At 51.7% G+C, this 18,839-nt stretch overlaps 1 protein-coding gene across 1 annotated transcript in view; it reads left to right on the forward strand.

Moving 5' to 3' along the window:
* The window catches only part of Man1c1 (mannosidase alpha class 1C member 1), a 143,739-nt gene that overhangs the window by 61,905 nt on the left and 62,995 nt on the right, over window positions 1-18,839 (forward strand). The gene's annotated exons all lie outside the window — the stretch shown is intronic.

Below are 18,839 nucleotides of genomic sequence, written 5' to 3' on the forward strand. Positions count from 1 at the left end.
AATATCTCCTAAAGGCTGCAAGCCCAGCCTCCTTGTCCAGATGTCGTTCCAGAGAGAAGATGCTCTGGACAGCCTAGCCATCTCCTTCCTTTAAGGAAAGATGTTATGCTGGGTCAGATAAAGGCAGCACTATACCCACTGGTCCTCACTTCCGAGGAATACAGGTTGCTGCAGTTAGATCCAGAGAAGCAGGCCTGAGCTGGAAATCCCCAGGGAAACCTGAAGGGTGGTTGGATACTGGAGACGGGGGCCTGTGTGTGGAGCTCCCAGTGTCAGAGTTGGTGTTTAGGAGGCGTGCCCCAGACCCACATCCTCCTCCTGCAGTCAGTGCTGGAGGCTCTTAGCCTGTCCAGATGAGTCACCTCTGTCGCAGGAGAAAAGGACATGGATTTGAACAGCCTTAGGCCTTTGTAAATGTGGGAGAACAAGGGATCCAAAAATTACAAAAGTGGGCAAAGTGAAGAGATTAAAGTTGATCTGTCTTGTAAATGTAGCCACTGTTGACATCTTTGACCATGTCCTTCCAGTTTTCCCTCCTGTGCGTTTACCCTTGTCTACACAGTTTTGACTCTGTGGGAGGGGCTTAGGGTAAATTGTAAGTATTTCTGTAAATATCAAATAATGTGTGTTGGTTGCTTTTCTCCTTTCTACGGCCAAATATCTGACAAAATCAACTTAAGGAAGAGAGAGTTTGTTTGGCTCACAGTTTTAGGGCGCACAGTCCATCGTGGTGGAGAAGGCATGGGGCAGGCATATGAGGTCGCTGTTGTCATGGTTTCCACAGCAAGGAAGCGGAGAGAAGTGAATTTGGTGCTCAGCTTTTTGATTCAGTCTGTGTCCCAAGTCACACCCAGAGGTGTGTCTCTTTGTGATTTTTAAAACCAGCCAAGTTTATGGGGAAGATTAACTGTCACAGAATGTTTGTATTAATTTTTTTTTAAATATTTGAGTCAGGCGTGGTGGCGTATACTTTTAATCCTAGCACTTGGGAGGTAGAGGCAGGCACATCTCTATGAGTTTGGGACCAGTCTTGCCTACATAGTGAGTTCTAGGACAACCAGCGTTACATAGAAAGACCCTGTCTCAAAAAACAAAACAATAATAATGATAATAATACATATTTGAGATGGTTCTCGATATGTTGAACTCCTGGGCCTAAACAGTTCTCCTGCCTCAGCTTCCCGAGTGGCTGGGATGACAGTCTGCCCAGCTCATAGGAAAGGACGCTAGTGGTTTAAATCGACCCCCTCTCTTCTCCATAACGGGGAACTGGTGTTGACCGTGGGGCTTGAAACCGCTCAGTGTAGACCCAGCTATTGCTCAGGTTTTGCAGGAAGCACTTCTAGGAGGGACTGGGCTAAGTCTGGCCCAAAGTGACAGATTTATTTATTTATTCAGTCACTCATTTATTTGTTTATGTTTCTTGACACAGGGTTTCTCTGTGTAGCTCTGGTTTTCCTGGAACTCTCTCTTTAGACCATGCTGGCCTCAAACTCATAGAGATCCATGCATGTTGGGATTAAAGGTATGTCCCATCACCATCTGGCTCAGAGCCTAGGATTTAAATCACAGCCCTTCAGGACTTTATCTAATATGGGAGAGCCCTGGGCTCCGGAAAGGATAGAAAGAACAAATCCCTCAAGAAGACCTGGGTGCAAATCCTCCCTTCGTCCTTAGCTGTGGCTGTGCCCAAGTCACTTAACCTCTCTGGGCTCCAGGTGGTGCAGCTTTTGTCCTGGGCCTGTGTGAGGACATCCATGGGAGCATGTCTGAGTACCTGAAGGACCACGTGTTGGGAATGCGGCATGATTTCTACTGCAGTCAATGAGAGTGGCAGTCGACCGAGGAAGCCTGAGATGAGTTCTGAGGTCCCCTGGACATCCTGATCCTAGGTGGAGACCCGAGGAACCCATTGCCCGGTCCCCACGGCACTCCTGGTGTAAACATGCCTCCTAGGGTGCCCTGGTGACCGGGGGAAGGCAGAGGTGTGGGGCAGCAGACAGGAGGCTGCTTTGAGCCATTCACTCTTTCACTCTCCACACTGTTGGGTGCTGGGCCTGGGGTCAGCTGCCTGGAACTCAAGGGGCTCCCCTTTCCTGGCCCTCTCCTGGGGCCTGTCCAGGGTCTTCAGAAAGGGACAGGTAGAGGGGACCATTAGACAGTGTTGTAAATCACACTTACTGGTCTGAAATCCTGGGGTCAGACAGACCTAGGTTCACACTCAGACGTCCCCGCTTCCTGGCTGAGCGCTCCGTGGCTAGTATGTCTCCCCGTAGCTGTTTCTGAGAGTTGGGGCCACAGGGGGCTCTGAACACAGCCTGGGCCTGCCTGTCTCAGAGCCCCGGCAATGGTGACAGTTCTCAGAATTCAGAGTCCGTGAAAGCACATCTAGAAGACAAGACTCCATTCCTGGGTCCAGGGAGAGGATCCCAGAGGTAGGAGCAGCTGCTCTGTTCTGTCCCACTTCCTGGCCCAGGGGGGAGGGGGGAGCGACTGTTGGGTGGCCTCTGCCATCACCAGTGACCTCAAGTAGGCTGGGATGCCCCGGGGTAGACAGGAATAGGCAGACTCACCCTGCCCTGCCTGACTGAATGAGACTTACAGGAGGGCCCTGTCCAGCACACATGTGTGCAGCTCTCAGATGGGATGGGCTCCCACAGCCTGTTCCTAGGGACCACACTGTGTGCCTGCATATGGGCGGAGGGTCCTGAGACCACACCAGTGCCTCCCTTTGCCAAGATCTGTAGGAGCTCTGGCGACAGTGGTCACCATTTTGAGCCTGGTCTCTCTGGTCTCCCTGTGTGGCCCCTCACCATGCCAACAGCCCCATGCTGTCCCGTCCTTCATCAAAGCTATTCTTGCCCCAAGGGCGGATCCTCTTGCTGAGGACAGTTTTTGTGAACTGGGCATTCCACTGTCCCAGTAGCTTGTAGCTTGTCCTCATCCACATCCGGCTCAGCAGGCCCCATCGGAAGACACGCCCAAGGCCACCAGAGAAGACAACCCGCTCTTGGCCTTTCCCTTCCTCTGTAAGTTCGCCATGTGGGACCCTTATTCTCCAGCTGGATGGTAGAGGCGCATGGACTGTAGGCCAGCTAAACTTCTGTGGCTCTCAACGGAGTGGGCATGGGCTCAGTTTCCTGAGCCTGTGGGGATTATAATTATTTTGTGTATTTTGTGTGTGTAAGAGGTGGAGGTCAGAGGAGTCTCCTAAGTGTGGGTCCTGAGGCTTGAACACCCGTTGACAGGCTTGCTGATAGGTACCTTTGCCCAATGAATCATCTTGCCAGCCCTGTCCCTAGTAACTAATAAGGAGATGTGCCCAGGATTCAGCCCCAAGCACCCAGGGGGCTCTTGGGCAGTAGCTCTTCCTGCTCCTGCCACAGAGGGTAGTCCTCAGACTGGGGCAGTGCGTGGTACAGGAGCAGAAGAGCCAGCACAGGTTGGCAGTCACCATATTGTAAAGCAAGTGGCTTGGGTCACAGAGGCCCAGTCTCTCTGCCTGTAGAAGAGGCCAGCCACTAATACCCACTGCTAGAACCTGGGGACAGAGAAGTTCCCTGAGGGCCCTGGACTCCATAGCCAGAGGGCAGGGGTTTAATGTCACTATGCTATTGCTAGCTGTGTAATCTTGGGCAAGTCTCTTAACTTCACTGGGTCTGTTTGGCCAGCTGCAAGGTGAGACAGTAACAGAATTATTTTCAGAAGAAGAAGTTAGTGCACACAAACTGTTGAGCATGCACAGCACACAGGCAGCGTGCTGCAGATATCCAATACTTTGAGCATGGTGCATGCTCAGCACATAGGCAGTATGCTGCGATGTCCGGGGTTGTGATCTGGCGCATGCGCAGCACACAGGCGGCACACTACAGATATGCAGTACTTTGAGCATGGCACATGCTCAGCACACAAGTGGCGTGCTGCAGATGCCCAGTACTATGAGCATGGCACATGCTCAACACACAGGCAGCACGCTGCAGATGCCCAGTACTGTGATCATGGCGCAGGAAGAGCCCTGAGGTCAAACTGCTGCTCCCATGTCCTAGGGGCATGTCCAAGTTCCCTGGACCCAGAAACCCACATAAGTACCACAGGGCCGTACCCTGCCCCATCCCCATTGCCCTGGTAGGAATGCAGTGGGCACTGCACCTCTTGGCCCATTTGAGCAGCAACCTAGAATTTCATGACAGAAAAACAGCAGAAAGTAAACCAGCCTCTTGCCAACAGAAGGGTTTGGGGTGTCCCGGGCATGTGATCGGCAACCCCCTTTCTTTGCAGTCCACGTCAGCTGGCTGTGATGATACTCAACGAGTGCCCATCTTTCTGTCAGCACAGTGAGAGCTTGGCCCTTCCTGAAAGAAATGCGCGGGACAGAGTCATCTGCCCTTGATAGTGTGACTGTTCATTTTCGTTTTTGTTTTGTTTAATTTTTACTTTTCAAGACAGGGTTTCTTTGAATAGCTTTGGAGTCTGTCCTGGAACTCACTCTGTAGACCAGGCTGGCCTCGAACTCATAGAGATCCACCTGCCTCTGCCTCTCTAGTGCTGGGATTAAAGGTGTGCGCCACCACCGCCTGGTTTATTCCTTTGTTTTAGAGTTGGAAAAGCTAATGCTCAGAGAGAAGAGAAGGGACTTGGTGGAGATGACCGCACACATTAACCCTACTGGCTGGAATCCCGGGCCACTGCACTTGGCTACACCCATCCAGAGATTAGCCACATTGTCCCCTGTGGCCTGCCACTGTGGCCGGGTCACCGCCACCAGTGATAGATTCTCTCAGAGTTTCAGAACTGCCTTTCAAGAGTGTGGGATTTGGGCTCCAGAGGCCACCATACCCTGTGTACACATCACTCCCAACACCATAGCTGTGTTTTCTAGTGTACCCCACAATCCCCTGTAAGGTGTCACTCCATTTCACAGGTGAGAGAACAGAGCTAGAAATCTCCAGGACTTGCAATAGCTGAAGCCCGAGCAGTAAGCTACTATGCTGCCCTGTCCCGCAGTGAACACAGTGTAGGGAATGGAACAGAAAGCTGTGTCAGGGTTGGAGCGATATGTCTTCCCTTCCCCTATACACCACGGCTAGGCTCCGCGTCACCTGTCTCTCGGCTCATTACTGGATATGAACCGAGCTTTTAGGGCTCAGAGGACTTGTCTTCCACCTAGAAAATCTGCCCAGCAACTTTAGGAACACCTGCTTGCAGCCTGACTGAGCTGAGCTGCAAGGAGCAGGGATCGGAGAGTCAGGCCAGCCTGGGTTTGAAATTTGGGTTTGCCACTTCCTCGTCCTCTGTCACAGAGCTGCTCCCTTGACCTCCTGCACTCAGTTGCTCCATCTGCACAATGGCGACAGCAGCAGCTTCCCCTGCTCTGAGGATTCAATGCAGCTGCTGCGCGTGAGAACCACCTGGTGCAACACCTGCCCACGTGCACTCATCACATGGCAGCCGCTGTCAGCATTCTACTAGCTAATTAATAATAATGACTCTAATTCTAACCCAGGAAAGAGCAGTGTCTGGCTCGCTGCAGGCTCTTGATGTATTGTAGAAAGAATGAGCAGCCTGCCACGGTCTCTGCCTGGACCATTTCCCCTTTGTTCCCAGCCTGGCTCGGCCGGCCGTGCTCATGGCCTTGCTCACTCCGGCTCCCGTCCCTGTCAGTGGTGGTGGTCTTGACCTCCTGCCGTGAAGTGCTGCGCTCAGAATCAGCCGGAAGGCCTGGAAAAGTAGCTGTCCCGCTTGCTCAGCAAATTTGATTCCCTGAATCTTCACTGTGGAGGATGGAGGTGTTTGTGTGGCCCAAAGCGATATTTCTCCAGCTCCAAGCCAAGCCCCAGGGTGATTGTGGAAACCCCAAATTGGATTCTGTCTCTGCCCATGGATTCCCTGATAGAACTGCCAGCCCAGTCCCCATCACAGGGATGATATATAGCCATGAGTGAGCCGAGAGGCAAAACGAACACGGTGCGATTTTCAGATCAGGGGCTGGCAGTGCTCGGCCTTGGCAGAGAGAAAAATCATCTTTGCCTTGTAAACTGAGCAAATAGGATGTTGAGGAGTGAACAAATCCAGGCCCCGCGGTGCCGCTTCTACAATTGCTGCAGGGCGTGTGGCTTAGTAGTGTCACCTGCTTGCCATTCACACTCCTACACACCTGCGCACACTGGTACACACGCCATTCCTCCTGGTCTGTTCCACACGTGAGAGCTCCTCCCCGTGGGGCTCCCTTTCAAGAAGCCGGCTTTGCCAGCTAGCTAGTTTGTGAAGCAGACCGGCTTCCCCACATCTCACGTCTCCCTGGGTCTCTACCCTGCCTCTCAAGAGTTTGTTTGTGGACACTCACCTGGGTTCGAATCCCATGCCTGGCATTCACCAGCCGAAGTCGCAGGCTTCTGGAGCACTCGGTTTTCACGCTGTATGAGGCTGGAGGGTTCGAGACACAGAGAGTGGCACTAAACATTAAGATTTTCTTCTTGGTCTGGGGAGATGGCTCGGTCAGCAAGTGAATAATAACCCAAGTTCGATTCCCAGATGTGATGTAAAAATGCGGGCATGGTGGTGCATGCGTGTAACCCCAGCACCGGCGATATAGAGCCGGGTGGATCCGGGCAGGGAGTGTCACTGGACAGCCACCCTAGTCTACTTGGCTAGATCCAGGCCAGTGAGACCCTGTCTCAGAAAACAAGGTGGACAGTGCCTAGAGACCTGGAGACACCTGAGGTTGTCCTCTGGCTTTCACACACATGTGCACACACCTGCATGCTAATACATACAAGAAGTTTTCCTTGCACACATGCATTCTGTTCCTGATGCTTTGTTTTTTAAGGATTACATTTATTTACTCACGTGTGTGGTTGGTTCTATGTGGGTACACACACGCCTTGGCACATATGTGGAGGTCGGAGAGCAAATTTCAGGAATTTGTTCTCTCCTTCCATCCTGTGGGTTCCAGGGATCGAATTCAGATCATCAGGCTTGGTGGCAAGCACCTTTACCTGCTGAGCTGTCTCACTGCCCTCCACCCAGTACCTTTTTCATCTCTTTGGTGAAGTAATAGCATTTCAAGTTGTCTGGTGAAAATACATTTTCTGTTTTACGAGCTGTTTTTTTTTTTTTTTTTTTTTTTTTTTCTGGAGTTTTTCTTCTGGGGAAGAAAAACCATCTATGGTTCCTGGAACCTCAGTGTGGGGCTGGGCAGCTGGCTGATTCTGGCAAGCTGAGCGCACATTCCTGACTGGGGCTGGAGTTTGCTTTGAGAAATGATTGTCATCAGCTTCGCAAGCGGCCACACTGCAGTTCCTTGGACAGAACAGGTCAGGCTCTGGGGCAGCCAGCACCCTCCCAGGAAGTCACATGCTTTGAAAGCCCTGCATGCTCCATCCGGAGGCCAGAGGGTGGAAAAGCACGGAGGAAATGAACCAGAAACTCAGGCCACTGGCAGATGTGCCTTTGGCCCGAAGAGTGTAATTGGATGAAAAGCCAGCCCCTGTGTTGAAGGACAGGCTGGGCCTGCGGTCATTGGACAGATGCTGCGGGTCCCATGAGGTCTCCCTGGGACCTTGAATGACAATCCCCTAGCCACCATCTGATGACCAGAATGCCCTTTGGGTCACCCTTGGTGATTTCAGAGTAAATACTCCTCCACAGCATGGTGCGCTGGGTTTTCAGGTTCTGGGGCAACCGGCTGGCCACTGGCAGGACTCTGCTCGCTCCCTCCGAGGTCCCTCCCTCTCCTCCAAGCAATTTCTAATTAAGATGCTTCGTGGCCCCTTTCTTTTTCTTTAAAAGCCTTAGCACAGCGGAGAATTTATTTCCTTAGAAAATATAGTAGCAGGTTGTTGTAAAAAGAATTCTCAGGCGAGAGGCCTGGGTTGGTGTCCCAGCACTGGCGCCGGCTGTCACCAGAGCTCACAATGTCCTCTGGGCCTTGTCAGTGTCCGCACAAAGGGTCTGTGCACAGGGCCTCTGCCTCTGGACTCCTGGCATTTACTGGGGATCTCTATCTCTCTCTCCCCCAACTATTGCTGATTCTCTTGGCATCTGAAATGTTAGCAGCAAGCCACGCTCTTGTTGGAGCTGAGTGAGTCAGGGTATCTATTCCCAGAGTGAGTTACTGCCATGCATGAAATGATTCATATTGAAATTGACATTCCCTCCCCGTGGCAGCGTGTTCCACCCACTCCCCAAAGACCTTTCTTTCCTTGGAAACAAGGTTGAGCCGACAGCAACCAGCCCCCTCTCTTCTCACAATGCTGATGGCACGCACTTGCCAAATTTCCCAGCAAACTCTGTGACTCATAGGAATGTGGATTCGCACCATGGCAGATCAGCAATGCCAGTAGAATTCTCTACAGCCGTCTGGTCTGGTGCCTGAGGATGGGGAAGACAGTACCTAGGGCAGGGGCTCCCCGGAGGCTTGACAACTTAGATCTGAACCCTGCTTTTGGAACATGCAAGTGTTTCTTCTATGTAGTTGTTACAGAGCTCTGTCCTCAGAGAAAGTATTTGCTGTTGAAAGGAGACTTGGTAAATAAGACCCAGGAAGTAAAGGAAATACACAAACCACAGGAAGTTCCTGAAACTTAAAAAATTTGCAAAGCCCCACCCCCATGATTATATACGTAGTGGCAATTGCTGGGAAAGAGGAACTGGCCAGCTGTGCCCCCTGCCAGTCCCACAGGGAGCTCTAGGCATGCCATTTTCATGAGTTGCCACCTTGTTAGGGTAATGCAACTGCCTTCAAGTGCTCATTTAAGTGACCCCAATAAACTCATTTATTCACTCAGCTAGACTTATGGGAGCCTTTCTTTCCCTTTCTTTGGTCTGCTATAGTGTACCTTCAGGAAAAGCCACAAAATTCTTGCTTGAGGAAAAAACAAACAAACAAACAAACAAACAAACAAAAACGACCCAAACTCCACGGAATTGCTTGCAACATCTGCATGGTAAAATCATAAGGCACACAGTCCTGCAAGTTTTACACAGACGCAGCTGTGGCTGGCCTTGCAGACCTGCATGGAGAGGGTCCTGCTCCGTTAGAAGGTTCTTTCTGGTCAGTAGGTTCCCAGGGGTGGCTGCTCTTTGGATTCCTGACACCATGGATTAATTATGCCCTGCGCCTTCTGGACTTGGTTCTTACCTCCTTAGTCTGTTGTGGGCTGTAGCTGATCCTTTGCCAGGTCTACCTGTCTCTTCTGTTGCTGGCCACTTTTGTTTCTGGTATTTGGTGACTCCCGTAAAATGCTTTTTGGTTACTGTGAAATGATTTTTGATATGTTGATAGAAGTTTTAGCCATCGCCAGAATTCATTTTACAACATTTGCATCATCGCTCGTAGAAACCCCATACTCACAGGCAGGTGGTCCCATTTGGCTCCAATTTCCCACTGGCCCCCCACCCCAGTGTAACTGGCTAATTCTGAGTGCTTTATCTAAATGATATGCTATGACTCTGAACTGGCCCCCACAGGCTTATGGTCCCCAACTTGTGGTGTTATCTAGAAGGCTGTGGAGCCTTTGGGAGGTGGGCCCTGAGTGGTAGAAGTACCACGAAGGGTGGACTTTTGAGGTTACACCTGCCCTGTGTTGGAGGAGTCACCACAAGCTCCTGCAGTACGGGCAAGTCACCCCCTCCATGCCTTCTCAGCCACATGGACTGAGACCCTTGGAGATCATGAGCCCAAGTCAGGTTTCCCTCTGTCCGGACGTTTCTCATGGCAGCGCCAGAGGAACTCGTGTGTGGTTTGTATAACACTTGGTCTTTGTCACTGGCTTCTTCCTCTGAGTGTGCGCAGTGGTTTAGGCAAATTGCAGCCTGTATCAGTCTTTCGCTCTTCTTTATTGTTGAATACTCTTCCATTGTATGGATATACCACAATCTGGGCTCAGTCACTGACAGACATTTTAAGTTTTCATTTTTTTTTTTCTGTAATGAATAACGCTGCCATGACCATTAACGTGTGGACATAGGTTTTCGTTTCTCTTGGGTATATGCGTAGGAGAGGATTGTTGGGTTGTATGGTAATCAAGTGTCTAAACTTTGACTGTTTCCCTTCATGCTACACCATTTTGCTTTTCCACCAGGGGTCTGTCTGAGGGCGAAGAGTACTTTGGGTACTATTTTCTCTGGTGGGGATAGCAGGTGGTCCTCTGAGACACACCCCATATTTGGATCATACTGCTTAGCATCCCCAGCTTTCCTGGGACAGTATTAGTTTTGCAAGTTGGATAAGCCAATTAGCAGCTCCAAGCTGTGTGGGTTCTAGTTACTCTGTTATGCTTGTCAACACTTGCTGTTGTGGGCACCAACGTTAGCCGCCTGCTGCATGCTGCCTCCTTCTTAGTGCCCTGCACTGCCTGCTCAGCCCCGGTCTGCAGGGTCCTGATCTTTCTGCCTCCTCTTAGGGGTGAATTGGGACACCCACAAATGTTTCTCATGTTAAATCCTTCCTCCTTCAACCACCCCTCCCTGCTACCTCCCCCGTGCTATGAAGTGGTCTCTCTGCTTACCAGTCAACCCCAGGGCTATGTGTCCAGCTAAGATGGAGGCAAACGGGACTTCTCCAGTCTGGGGACTGCGAGACACAGGCATTGACCTGGGAGTCAGGCGCCGTGGGCTCCTTGGATTCTGACTCCATCGCTTGTTCACTGGACAGGAGCATGCTCCCTTCCCAGGACCCTGCTTTCTCTCTTGTGTAATGGGGATGGTGACAATCTCCTTGTGACCGTTGTTGGGATCATAGCAGCCTGTCCCTTTCATCGACACCCGTGGTGTCTCCGGTTGCTAGATGCTGTCCACACAGTGCTGTGGGGTGTCTCCTGTGAGCCAGACACTGTCTCCACTGTGCGGCCCTCCCCAGCTTGTGTAGACACGGGTCAGCATAAAGCATGTGGGTCATGTCTGCAAACATGACTTTCACATCCTCTTAGCTTGCTCTTGAGGGAATGGTTTCCCAGAGCAGAGAAACACAAATGGAAGTGTGTGTGTGTGGGGGGGGGGTAGTGGCACAGAAATACCCAGAGGCGAGCGTGAGCTAGCCCGTGGTCCCTTTGGGGCTGCTGGAGTCTCAGCGTGGCACAGGTGGGACATATCTATGGAAAGAGAACTTCTGTGAAACTAAACACCAGGTCTGCAGATGTAGCTCAAAATACCCCCTCCTGCCCCAGGCTCAACAGCCAGGACCCCTGGCTCCTCGGCTAGCTACTCAGGGCTGCAGGTTCCCCCTCATACTACACAGGTGCTGAGGGCATGGTCTCCTGGGTTACTTCAAGGTCCGAAAACCGTGGGTGTCTGTGTCCCCCTGGGGTGTACTTCTCTCCAGCTGATGAGAGCCCCTGCAGCCGAGTGGACAGTGGGGTCAGTGATGGGGGTTGCAGGGACGGATCACTGACCACTGCAGAGAGCGGCATCCAGCCACAGCCTCTCCCCTGCTGGCCAGGGGCCTCTGGCACAAGCCGATCCCTTTCCGCACGCCACAGGAGGCGGTCCTCCCGAGCATAACTAGAATCAATAGGCACCATGACATTTTCTCAAAGAGCCCCACGGAGACAAAGAGCCCTGGAAGTGAGCTGTCGGCACAGTTTGGTGCTAATATTCAAGTCTGTTTTCTCTTTTCATCAAGTCTGAGAGACAACTTGCAATTCTCTGCCCGTGGCTTTTGTTTTGTGCTTTAATGACAGGATAATACACAATCACATTTTCTCCCCCAGTAACTGGGAAGTCCGGGACTAGTCCGTTCGAGGTCATTGCTGTTGTGGTGCCCATACCCCCAAGGCCTTGAGGAGGGAAGGACAGAGGAAGGGAGCCATCTGCTTCAAACCCCTGTCCCTGTCACTTCCTGGAGGCGGGGTATGGCTCTGCTGAGGACCCTGCTTCTGACATAACCATGTCCTAGAAGTGCAGCTGGACATTGTTTTGCATCCGGCAGCAGATGGGGGTGGCAGCATGTGTTTATTGCTTAAGTTGGAGTTTAGTTTGGCATCTGTGGTCCTGAGGCTTCACTGTGTACCTTGCTGGGAGCTAAATGTGAGGCAGGGAAGAAGGCCGGAAATGAGCCAGGCCCAGTGGGCCCATGAGACGGTCCACGATAGTGATGTTCACTTTTGCCACCAGTCAGAATGTGTGCTAAGGGTCACTCCTACTGTAGACCCTTGGAGCGTCTGAGGAGGGGCACACCTCCCTTTCCTGAAGCTGTTATCGCCTTCCCATTGAGCTCTGTGTGGTGGGGAGCCACTTGGGAGGGGTGGTGTGGGAGCGGGGTCTGTGTTCTTGGGTGCTGGGTTTCTGGGAGGGCACATGCTGACAGATGGCAGTGAAGTCCGTTACAGGTGAGGGACGGCACAGGCCACACCCGGGAGGACGCTCGGTGTAGAAGGGGTGCAGGCCTGGAAGGCGGAGATCTCCGTGCGCTCAACCGTAGCTCACTCCCCATGGCCTTGCGCAGTCTGACTTCTTCATTAAGCATAACACACAAGGGCCCATGGGCTCGCGGAATGTTTTAATTTCAATTTCCTTCTGATCAGAAGAATAAAAACACATATAATAATGTACCCAGCGGAGATCAGATGTGTCTTCCTACTGATACAGCTGTAAAGGATAATTTTCTTTTTTTCTTTTTAAAAGAGCAAGGGAAGCTGGGTATAGTCATACAGGCTTACAGTCCCGGCTTTCGAGGGTCAGGAGTTCAAGTCTAACCTGAGCTACAGAGTGAGAGTTTGTCTCAAAAGAACAAGAAAAAAAATCCCTGAGAAAGAACGCCAAGTAAGGGGCCCAAAGACAATTTTGCTCAGGCCCAGGAAGTCAGACACTCTGCTGCCTGGACCCCACCTTCACCGGATGGGGGTGGGGGCTGAAACCTGGGCCTGTTCAGATCTCGTGGAAAGGACCTGGGTCCCTGTTGCCCTCAGAGCTGGCAGGCAAGCCCAGGCACAGCTTGTTTCCTTGTCTCTTTTCATGTCAGGTGTGGCCATGGGCTCCACCTCCAGATGCCTCCTCTTGAACATCCGTCATCACATCTTAAAGGGGAAACACTCTGAGAGAGGGAGAGAGGTGACCTCCCCAGCTATGTAGGTGGCCATACCCAGACTGCCTTGCTTCCAAGTGGAGACCCCTTTCTCTTCTGGGTGGGGGCGGAACACACAGGTGTCAGGGCAGTCCCCAGCGTCAGGCCCAGAGGTACCTGGGGAGGCAGGGATGTGTTCTGATGGGGGGGTGCTGCTCTGTTGACCCTGCTTGCCCTGATACCTGGTGTCACTCCTTCCTGTATTAGGTTCTAAAAATAAAGCCAGAGTAGCCTCCCTCGCGCGGAGGATGAGACACTCTTGAACATCCCAGACAGAGCTATCACTTGACACTTGCTGCCGCCTAGGAGGGCCCCGCTGCCGGCTAATGAAGAAGACTTCTGTGGGAAAAGGCCGAAGCTTGCTTTCTTGCCTGGAGCAAACCCTGGAGTGGCTTCATTTGAAGGGCTTGAAATCCCAGACATCAAACTCCCTCAGACCCAGAAGAGAGCTCTGTAGCCATGGAGAGATGTATTCTCCAGGCTCTGCCAGGTTCTGGGGGCTGCACATGTCTCTCCTCCAGGGAGCAGGGAGTGGGAGCAAAGCTGGCTTGTCTCCAGGGACCAGCCCCCCCCCGCCCCCCCCGCACTCCTCCCCGCACAGACGCATGCTGGAGTCCATAGCTCAGCCCACTGACTGGGGAAGAGAGAACCCCTGGGGCGGGGCAGTTAAGCCAACTAGATGGAAGTACAGCTTGCAGTACCAGCAGGCCAGGTGCGCCATACTCTGGCTGTATTAACCTTGGGCGTGCGAGTTAACCTTCCTATGGCTCAGTTTCCTTTCCCGGAAATGTAGGAATTGCGGTGGTTATGAGTACAGGCTTAGTTAATGCGTTATAGAGGACTTTTCCTACCATTACTGTCTTTATTTATTTTGGTTTTCGAGACAGGGCTTCTCTGTGTAGCTCTGACTGTCCTGGAACTCACTTTGTAGACCAAGCTGGCCTTGAACTCACAGAGATCTGCCTGCCTCTGTCACCTGAGTGCTGGGATTAAAGGTATGCACCACTGCTGCCTGGAAGCTATCTTTATTTTTAATTTTGGGATTTGGAGTTTTTGAGAGAGTGTCCTATAGCTCATGATGGCCTTGAACTCCTGATTCTCCCGTCTTCATTTCCTCCATGTTGAGATTACAGGCAAGATTGCTTATGCTCAGCCCCCATCATCATCACCATCATCTTTATTATGATGTATTTTGATCTGCCCATTGAGGGGCCCCACCCCTGCTTATGATTCCCTTTTTCCACCCTCCCTTGAATGCAAGTTCACCAATTATAAAATACATAAACATTATTTTTGTGTTTATTTGATGAATCTGTGCCTCTATTTAAAAATACTTTTATTGTTTTGTATTTTTTTTTACTATTTTTTAAAAGCCCATGTCTCTTGTGTGTTTGTGCGCATGAGTGCAGTGCCTACAGAGGCCAGAAGAGGGCATCAGATCCTCTCGAACCAAAGTTACAGACAGGCAGTTGGGAGCTGCCTGATGTGGGTGTTAGGAATTAAACCTGGGTCCTCTGAAAGAGCAATGCATGCTCCTAACCACTGAGCCGCCTCCCTAGCCCAAGCTGTGCCTCTTGACCAGAGTCCCCCCCCCCCCCCCATACCCACAGCTCCCAGAGGGGCTTTTGGTAATGTAGACTTCGGTTCCATCACAGCAGATCCAATGGGGAGGGTCTGGAGCTGGCCTGGGAATCTGCATCTCTGCGCTGATTCTGATGCCCAGAACCGGTTTAGGGACCTGAAGTGACCAGCCCCCACTATTTGACGGAGATAGGGTTTTAGCATCTCCCTCCCTGTAGGTGCAGAGTCGGCCTCGGAGCTGGTTTCTTTCTATGCTGGGAACAGGAGGGGTGACTTGGAAAACAGCCATGGTGTGTGTGTGTGCGCGCGCGCGCGCGCGCGTGCAGTGGCTTTCATTCAGCTGGTGTTTGCTGACTGGAACCCGCACATGGCAGGCAGAGCAGTTCTAAGAAGGTGTCGTCCAGCTGGCTAAGGACTCGAGACTATCACCCCAGTGGAGAACGTCTCCCACCAACCTCCACTCTGCGTTGCCAAGAAGGGGTTGGGACTGTGGGTGGACGTCAACTCCTTATTAGGACTCCTAACAAGAAAAGCCTCGAAAGGCTGGCAAGATGACTCAGTGGGTAAAGGTTTTAGCGGCCAAGCCTACAACCTGAGCTGGATCCTGGGATGCACATAAAGATGGAAGGAGAGAACCAGTGCCGTAGAGAAGGAAGTGGAGACTCTGTCCTTCAGTTTCTCCATGGTATCCACATATCCCCCAACACATCATACATATAGACAAACAACAATAATAAATAATGTACTGGTAGTTCCAGCTTTTCAAGAGACTGAGGCAGGAGGATGGCTTGAGCCCAGAACTTGAAGACTAACCTAGGTTACATAATAAGACCTTGTCTACAAGTGAGGGGAAAGGAGGCCTTGAGGTTTTATGGAGACAAACAGCACATCCCCATGGTGGGGCTGGGTCCTGCCTCCCTGGCCCAAGCTGGCTCCTCCCACAGACACCACTGCTGTGCAGTTTTGCCTCATCAGGTTCTTCTCTCTTCTGATCAATGTCCGGGAAAACAGGTCTGTGGCCTTGGGGTTCCCAGCAAGTACTTTATCTCTTTCAAGGCTGACTGGCTTGGCTCTCCATCCATCCCCCTTATCTCCCTTCCGGCCTCCAGCTGCTGCTGGCTGTGTGAGGTCCCCTGGATTTACACCTCTCTCTAAAGATCAGCACTGCAGCCGATGGTGTTTTCAGAAAGCAGGTGCAACCTCCCCCTGGCCTCCGAACTGCACCCTGTCCCTGGCCAGATGACTGAACAACTGAACCCGGCTTTTGCCCCAGACCTATCCAGAGCTGCACGGCCCCCAGTGTGGGGAGAAGAGGAAAGCAGTCCCCCTGAGCGACACCAGGCAGGCTGTGGTAGCGCAACGTGGCCTGCTCAACACAGGCTTCCGGCAGAACCCCGGAGGGCGGTTGTTATGGCTTACACATCTAACCAGTTCAGTTTGGCACAGGTCTCGAGGCGCTGGGTAAGCATCTTGTCAGCATCAACACAGCTGACAGAGTTACGACACCAGGAATACTTAGAGTCTGCAGTTTTCCGGGCCTCCAGCTGATCCTGTGAAAATGTCGCTTTTGCTTCCAGAGAGCTGATTTGTGTCCCAAATTTTCTCATCTCTGTAGAAAGGGCCTCTCTGCCAGGTGGAGCAGAACTGTCTTGTCACCTGAGGCTCTGGTGTTAAGGGATCTGGAGACAGGCACACTTCATGTCTGGTTTGTCACTGGTTTTCAAGGCTGAGTTCTCCCACGATGGACTAGTGAAGCCTTGCTGGAGACTATGTCATCTCTTATTAATATATATTAACTTATTAATGTGTTTGTGTAGTGTGTGTATGTTGTATGTGTGTATTGTGTATGTATGTGTGTGTATATATGTATGTGTGTATGTCTGTGTATATATATATGTGTGTGTGTACACTAATACACAGGTACGTGCAGAGGCCAGAGGAGGGAGCTGGGTTCCTCCTATCCCTCCTCTCAGTTTTATTCCTTTGAGGCAGGGTCTCTCACTAAACCTGGAGCTTGAGTTCTTCTGTTTGGCTGGCAGCCTGTAAACCTCAGCAATCCTGCTGTCTGTCCTTCTCCTCCATGCTGGGACGACCCTGGCTTGTTCGTGGGTGCTGAGATCTTGACCCGCTTATGCAACAGGTGCTGTTAACTGCTGGGTCATCACCTCAGCCTGATGCCGTCTTTTCCAAGCCGCTTTCGTGCATGCAAAGCCTTTCACTGGGTGGGGTGTCCTTTCTCTGCGGTTTCTCGCCTATCTTCTCAGTCTGGTGAAGTTTGAGGAAACTCGTTTATCTGTGTTGGCACCCCTGGCTGTCCTGGAACTTACTAAGTAGATCAGACTGGCCTCGAACTCACAGAGATCCACCTGCCTTAGCCTCAAGTGCTGGGATTAAAGATGTGTGTCACTACACTAGGCTTGGAAGTCTTTTCAACTCTTAAAATTACTTCCATCTCCCTCCCTCCCTCCCTCCCTCTCTCTCCTTCTCTCCCTCCCTCCCTCTCTCTCCTTCTCTCCTTCCCTCCCTCCCTCTCTCTTCCTCCCTCCTCCTTCCCTCACTGTCTCCCTCTTTACCTCCTTCCCCCTTCCCTTTCCCCTCCCTCCTTCCTTCCCTCCCTCCTTCCCTCTCTCTTTCCCTCCTTCCTTCCCTCCTTCCCTCCCTCCCTCTCTCTTTCTGCATGCACATATGCGCTTGCACACATGCTCGGCTGTACAGCCTTGCTGAAGGAAGCATGTCACTGGGGTGGGCTTTGAGAGTTCATAGCTTCTTCGTGCTTCCAGTTCACTGTCAGCTTCGTGCTTGAGGTTAAAGATGTGATCTCTCAATCCCTGCTCCTGCCCCCATGCCTGCTGCTTTCTTCCCTGCCTATCTGCCATGGTGAACTCTTTTTTGGTTTTTTGTTTGTTTCTTTTGAGACATGGTTTCTCTGGATAGCCCTGGCTGACCTGGAACTCACTCTGTAGACCAGGCTGGCCTCGAACACAGAGATCCGCTTGCCTCTGTCTCTTAAGTGCTGGGATTAAAGGTGTGCGCCACCACTGCCCGGCTGCCACGGTGGACTCTTATCCCTCTGGAACAATACACCAGAATAAACTGTCTCTTCCTTAGCTCGATTTTGGTAGTAGTCACAGCATCGGAAAAGCAGCCATACAATATTATTTCCCATGCTAAGCAACGGTGTGAGGAATTTCATAATTCCATACATTAAACTTTTCAAAAACTTTGTGTATGTGCATTCCATGTGTGTGTTTATGTGCAGGCGTGTGTGTGCAGGCGCACATATCACGGTGTGACATGGAGGTCAGAGGCCAACCTTGGGTATCAGCCCTGCCTTCCACCTTTTTGAGACTGGGGCCTCTTGTCTGCAGCTGTGTATGGCAGGCTGGGTGGCTCATGAGCTTCCGGGAATTCTTGTGTCTCCACCTCCATTTTGTCCTTTGAAGGCCAGGGTTGCAGACAGGTGCTGCCATATCCACTTCCCTTGGTTCTAAGGATCTGAACTTGGGTTCTTGTGTTTGTCTTCCTGGATCTGTCTGCCCAGCCATGGTTCATTCATCTTTACCCCGTTGTCTTAATGTTTCCTAAAGACTAGTTAGTGTGTCCACGTGTCTGCCATTGCTACTCTGGCTGAGCACGTTAGCCATATCATCTATAGAATCTTACAAAGATACAGGAATAGTCCCATGTTACAGATGAGGCGGTTAGGTACCTTTATCAGGGTTGCACAGCTAGCAAGTTGCAGAGCCAGGATTGGAACTGAAGTTCTTTGGTCCTAGAGGCTTTGAGTGTAAAGAATTAATTGGTTTCCCATGGGAATAGGGTTCTTGTCCACTTCTCCACCAGCTCTTGAGTCTGTGACTGACCGGCCTGAAACCTGGTCTCCGGGAGTCCTCCCACCCCACACCACAGCAGGAAGAAGGGTGGGCGGGGTTTGTACTGTGCCTCTGCACTGTCTCTCAGGGCCCTGTGCTCTAGTCCCCAGGGGGCTCTTTCTCTAAAACCACCCGGGCAGGAAGACAAGGCCCCTGGAGTCTCGCCTTAGGGAGCCTGAGCGTGTCTATGGACTGAGATGCAGCCAAGGTTGGGAGCCCATGGTCAGATCTCCGATGGGGAGAACCCTCTGCGTAGAGCCTGGCTGCACACAGGAGTCAACTCTGCCGAAGAGGAGAGGAGATACCAAAAGGGGACTTAAGGCAAT

The sequence above is a fragment of the Chionomys nivalis genome, chromosome 11 (assembly GCF_950005125.1).
Source record: "Chionomys nivalis chromosome 11, mChiNiv1.1, whole genome shotgun sequence".
Taxonomy (NCBI): Eukaryota; Metazoa; Chordata; class Mammalia; order Rodentia; family Cricetidae; genus Chionomys; species Chionomys nivalis.